Below are 6,387 nucleotides of genomic sequence, written 5' to 3'. Positions count from 1 at the left end.
GATTAAAAAACTTTCTCAAAAAAACCCCAAGTTTGTGACTCGATCACTTTTTACCCGAGCTTTGTAAGTCGGTCACTTTTTACCCGAACTTAGTAAGTCGGTCACTTTTAACCCGAACTTACGCATAATATGCAAGATTAGTCTAACACCTCTCACCCTAATTACATTTTTTGTTCTTACGGTTTGGTCAAATTCTCGGTCCCAACCTATTTCTTTTTGCTGAGACACTACCGCTTCAATTTTTTTTTTTTTTTGCCATTTCAATCCATCTGACTAACATCGGAACAAAAATAATTTCCTTCATTTTCTCTTCCCCTTCTTCCATTAAAAATATCAGAAACAAAAATAATTTTCAGTTTATTTCTACTTCCTTTCACATTTCTCCTTACAAAAGGGCGCAAGAACACAGCCTAAATGAGTCAAGCATGTTAGATGGAACTATATGCAATCAATGACATCATAAACCACATTATCTTCACATTTATTTCTATGTCACATGTAAATATATAGAAACTTTGTGTGTTCAATCAAAACTATTATATACTCAAAATAATAATATGATTTAAATAAACTATTCGTCTAAATTAAATTACGAATTTCCAGATTATAATATTACTTAAAACTTTATAATCATACATAAAAACATAACACATTATAAACTAGGGATGAATATTCTATACTAAATACTGGTACTGACTGAACATATACGGTATTGTATTCAATTTTGAATTTAGCTCATTTTCGATATCAGTACCACACGATACAGTATCGATTCCAGACTTTTAATAATACCGTACCATATCAGTATTGACCGAACATGTACAAGATGGTATTAAGTTCTGGACCCTTCGCTCCGAGTTAGTGCTCTTTGGAATGGTCTATTCTGTCTGATATGATATCATATAGCCAAGAAAAAAAAGGATATACTAGTCATCGCGTTTGAGCTTGGAAAAGCTTCCCTCTTCCTCTAGCTATCAACATAACCCCCTTTAGCACAGAGAATTATAGACCTAATGCCTGGACTGAATCTAAATTATTCTATACATTGATTATAAAGTTACTTACGAATCAGAATGGTCGGGCATAGTGAGTGTAATTTTGTGCTCTCTCTACTTAACAGTTGAGCTATTTATTTCCTTTCAAAAAGTACGAGTGGAACTGTCAAACTGTTAAATAGATTAAATTACGTTTTTGGCCCCTGTGGTTATATCAGTTATACTATATTAGCCCAAAATAAGATTTTTTAACATATGTGCCCTCATGGTCTCTATAACTAACTATTTTGGCCTCTGAGTCTAACTCAACCCCAAACCATGGTTAATTATTAGTCACATGACATGTACATGATGGGTAAATTGGTAATTTCCCCTCCCCTTTTAATTACTTTATAAAGAAAAAGAACCCTAGTCATCTGTGCAGTACTACTTTTAGCTTCAACTTTGTCTTCTACTCAGACACATTCAACAATCTTCGTCCGAGTCCTCCGATCACCCCCTTTCTCCGATTCCACCACTAATCATCATCTCCTCCGACGCCATTACACCATAAACCTCCGTCACACACCACCGAGAACAATCCTCCACCTTCGATTTCACCTACCACCGTCGCACAAAACCAACACCACCATCAACCACCACTATTCATCACCTCCCTTCGATTCACCACCACCGTTCACCTTAAACCCCCATCAACAAGATCTACTACTGGTTTCTCCTCCACTTTTTCACCTATAGAGCTTAACAAATCAACAGTTGCAGATTGACACGGATTCGATGATTTCAGAGATCTAACCGAATCAAAGAGGCATGTACCTGTAGCGTCGAATTTTGCATTGATTCCGAAATTGAGATCTCGAATTTTGCCTTTTTCTTTGAGAAACAGGCTCAGCCGATTGCAAGTCTGGAGAAACTTGGACTTCTTCGACGGTGTTTTGTTGGGCAGAGACATGTGGTTAGAGACATGTCCTTGAAGATCTGGGTTTAAAGATGATGTGTTCTTGAAGATGATGATGTGTTCTTGAAAATTTGGGTTAGAAGATGATGATTCGCATTTGATAATTATTCTTTTATTTTTTATAAAGTCAGTAAAAGTAAAGGGGAGGGGAAATTAATTACCAGTTTACCTAGCATGTGCATGTCATGTGACTAATAATTAGGGTTTGGGGTTGAGTTAGACTCAAGGGACAAAATAGTTAGTTATAGAGACCATGGGGACACATATGTTAAAAAATTTTATTTTTGGCTAATATAGTAAAACTGATATAACCACAGGGGCCAAAAACGTAATTTACTCTTATAAATAATAATAACTTACTTTAGACTTTAAGTTCGAGTTAATTGCTCGAATAGTCCCTGTGGTTTACTATTTTTTCACATTTAGTCCCTAACTTTTTAAAATTACATGTATGCTCCCTGTGGTTTAATCGTTTGTTTCTCGGATAGTCCCTACATTGGATGGGTGTTAACTTATTCAGTTAATTGTGTGTAAAATTACAAAATTGCCCTTTTATTAAAAACAAAAATTAAAACAATAAAAAAGAAATTTAATTAAAATGTGGGTGGGCCCCACCCATATAACAAAAACAAAAAATGCTCATCTTCCTCCTTTGTCTTGATTCTCTGTTGTGTTCTGGAAGAAGAAACAATACAGATGTTTCCATAGTTTATCTGGTTCTTCCCCTTCTCTAACTATTTGTTTAATTACATAAAAAACCACATTTAGTAACATATTTCAAAAAGTCAAAAACACTGTTATAATTTATAAGTTTTCATTGTTAAACATATTACCTGAATATTAGAGCTTGTATTCAACCCTTTCTTGACAAGAAAATCATGGCCAACCGATTGCCACCCGATTTGATCATCCCCGAATTCACGCCCCACCCAAATATACACAACATTCACGAAATGCGTTATATACACCAATCGGGAATCAGGAATCCCCAAACTACCCATCTCGACTCTCTCCATATTCGGCCAATTATATAGAACGAAATCAGGGTCATTTTCCTCATTGTGGTCATTGTTACTCTGCACTTGGTTTTCGGCTTTAAACATAGACTGCTACCCCTGCCCCTCTTCCTCATCGTCATCGTCACCTTCGACTGCCATTATCCTTGCAAAATTCGCTCGAAATGTTGATTTGTTAAGCATATGGAAGAGAAAAGGCTTAGGAAGCCACTGAATCGATGGGTCATGGTGAACTTGCAGATGATGAGATCTGGAGTAAAACTTCAATTTTGACCCACATTAAAGATATGGGAGGTTGTATTAATTATGCTCTAATTCATGGAGACGTTGATTTGGTGAAAGGAACCAGAGATATTATGATGTGGGAAATGACCGGAATTTGGGTGTAGCCGGAGAAGATAGAGAGGGAAGGGATGGCCAGCTGGGAGTTAAAAAGGTGGGCCCACTAAAATTTTAAGTATTAGACTACATGGTATGGTGATGGACCATCCTTGGAGGATGGTCCGCCACGTAGGCGACACGTCACAATCCTCACTAAGATGGTCCATCCTCCAAAACTACAAGGCATGGTAGGATGATCCGAGTCATAGTCCTCACCATGTTTTTTTTTTATTTTTTTTATTATTTTATTTTTTTTAACATTTGACAAATATACTAATAAAATATTTTCATTAATATTAAACACACATTACATAAATATTAAAAAAAAACATAAACTAAAAAAAAAGACTTAATAAAAATAAACATAAAGTTAAATAATTTGATGCTTTTTCATGATGTCGTTTTGTAGTTTTTTCAACATCGAACGTTTCGACTCGGGTTCGTTCTCGACATTCATCATCATTATTTCCCATTCCTTAAGCCGAATTTTTTCATCGGAGATTCGGATTTTCTCATTCGACAATCGGACCTTTTCTTTTAACTTCTCGTTCGATGTTCGACTTTTTTCTTCGACGGCCCGCTCCTTCGCCTTCGTCTTTTGGGCCGATATGTCGTTGTACACTTTTAGGTGTTCCATAAACTCAACCCTTGATTATTCAAAATCTTTTGGAATGTTATCATAGCATGCTTAAGTTAGGTAAGCTTGTGCCAAATAAAGTGATGGAAGGTCCCGGTTTTTTATGTAGTTGAAAATTGATTGCTGATGAAGAGAAATGAAGATTGTACCTTCAAAGTGTAGAAGATAAGAAATCTCTACCGAATTTTATTTGGTCTTCATGTGTTTGTTCAATGGGTATCATTTATTATATGTTTACATAATTGTATCTATTTTAGTACATTGTTGTTTCGATAATCATGGATGTTACATCCTCGTAATTCGATTAGGCATGGGGTACATTCAATAAAAAAACAATGGGAGGTAGGGAGCACAACCTTTATTAGGCTACAGGGTGTGGTATAAAATCCTTAGGGGCTTTATCACGTCAATTTAGCGCCACCTCACCACCACGTCACACATGGGCTTTAAAGCCTCTTCCTTTAACTTGCAGAGTGTGGTATAAAGCTCCCTTTAAACTATAGCGCCCCTCTTTAAACCAAACTCACCTTGATTCCCTCAAATTCTGCTCGTTAACGTGCTGGCGGAAAGAGGATGGCGCCCCCCTTTAATTGCGGCGGTGTGGTCGATGGCTCCCAAGGGACGCTATACTTGCTTAGTTGGCGGGGTGGCGCTAAGCCACACCCCCTGGCCTTATAAGTAAGTAAATCTTTAAATAAAATCAAGAGTTAATTACATGGATGGTTCATGGCGTAGTCGCGTAGATAGACATTACATTTTTTTTGTTAAAACTTTTATCAACCAAAATACAATACTATTAAAAATAAAAAAAGCAAACAACTTTTAATAGTTGGACTCACTTGAAAATAAAACAAAATACAAGCCTAACCAACCCATTTAGTGTCGACTTCTCAAACTTCATCACCCTTCCCCAAACACACTTCTCCTCCTTCTCACCACACATCTCCGCTGGCAACACCTATTCGGAGTACATGAATGCAAGGAGAAAGAGAGAGACCAAGTGAGAGGTGGAGAGAGATAATCGAGGCAAGGGCAACGAGTTTTAGGCGATGAGGTTATGCGTCGTTTTTTTTATAAAATTGTCATTTTAATATTTAGAGTAAACTACAATTTTTATCCATGTGGTTTGATGATTTTAACACTCTTAGCCCAATAATTTAAAAATTGCATCTATTATCCATTGGTTTGTTGATTCTAACAGTTTCAGTCCACACCACACTGACACCGTTAGTATAGTTCTATTAAGTCATAGTATTAATAAATACGAAAGAGGTATTTATGCATCACAGCTCTCTTTTCACAGTAAAACCATTGACACATGCAACCAGAAAACATAAAAAAACCTGTGATCTCAGGGCCGGCCAATCCGTGTCGTCGCTCGAAGCCCAAATTTTTAAAGAGCTCAAAAAGTTTTTATAAGCTTTATATATATAGTAAAATATGTATTTAACATTCATATTCATTTATTGTACATAAAATTGTTGGTGGTGGGGTGGAAAAAACCATCTCAAAATAATGTAAAAGTCTCAAGTTCAAGGCTTGGCTTTACCATAAAATCTATTATTTTAATTCATCTCCCCTTACCACAATTTTGGGCCCAGTTTTTATTTTGCCCGAGGCCTAAATTATTTAGAGAGTTTTCGGAGATTGCCCGAGGCCTAAATTATTTTGAAAGTTTTCGGAGATGGCTCTGGTTCCATACCTGTGAATTTTTTTTCTGATCTCATACTCGGTCACATACCCATCGGGTTTTGGGTATAGCTTGCCCGGATGTTTCGGGTATTAAGTATACCAGTCGGGCTCGAATTTTTTTTGTCATCCGTAAATTAAATGCACAAAATAAACTTTAATTTTTTAATACTTAAACTAGGGGTTTGCCCCGTCCGCGTTGCGGGGTACTAAGCCGAATATTTCTCTATCATAATATGTTCGTACGTGTTTTGGTTACCTGTACATACTACTTATAACATGATTTCAAAAAGATTACACTAAGTCGACCAAATAAATTAAAACACTATCATACTTTTGCTTAAGAAAAACAAAAAAGATAGAAAAACTATAATTTTAAATTGTGGGCCAAATTGTAATTTTTCAGGATAAATGAGCATGTGCAGGAAGTCTCCTGACACGAATAAAAATTACACCGAGTCAAACAATTAAAATAAAACACTACAACAATTTTCTCAAAAAAAAAAACTAAAACGATGGCATGACTGTAATTTTACACTGGGGAGAAAATCGTAATTTGACTGGGAAAGCAAAGAAAAACGACGCCAAAAATGTAAATTTATATTGAGGGCCAAATCGTAATTTGGTTGGGAGGAAAAAAACAAAAATAATGGCAAAACTGTGAATTTAAACGGGTCAAAATCGTAATTTTTAACCGAGGGCAAAATTGTA

Source organism: Helianthus annuus, chromosome 3 (genome assembly GCF_002127325.2).
Source record: "Helianthus annuus cultivar XRQ/B chromosome 3, HanXRQr2.0-SUNRISE, whole genome shotgun sequence".
In the NCBI taxonomy this organism is placed as follows: domain Eukaryota; kingdom Viridiplantae; phylum Streptophyta; class Magnoliopsida; order Asterales; family Asteraceae; genus Helianthus; species Helianthus annuus.
The sequence above is the reverse complement of the archived record's forward strand: the minus strand, read 5'-3'. Positions refer to the sequence as shown.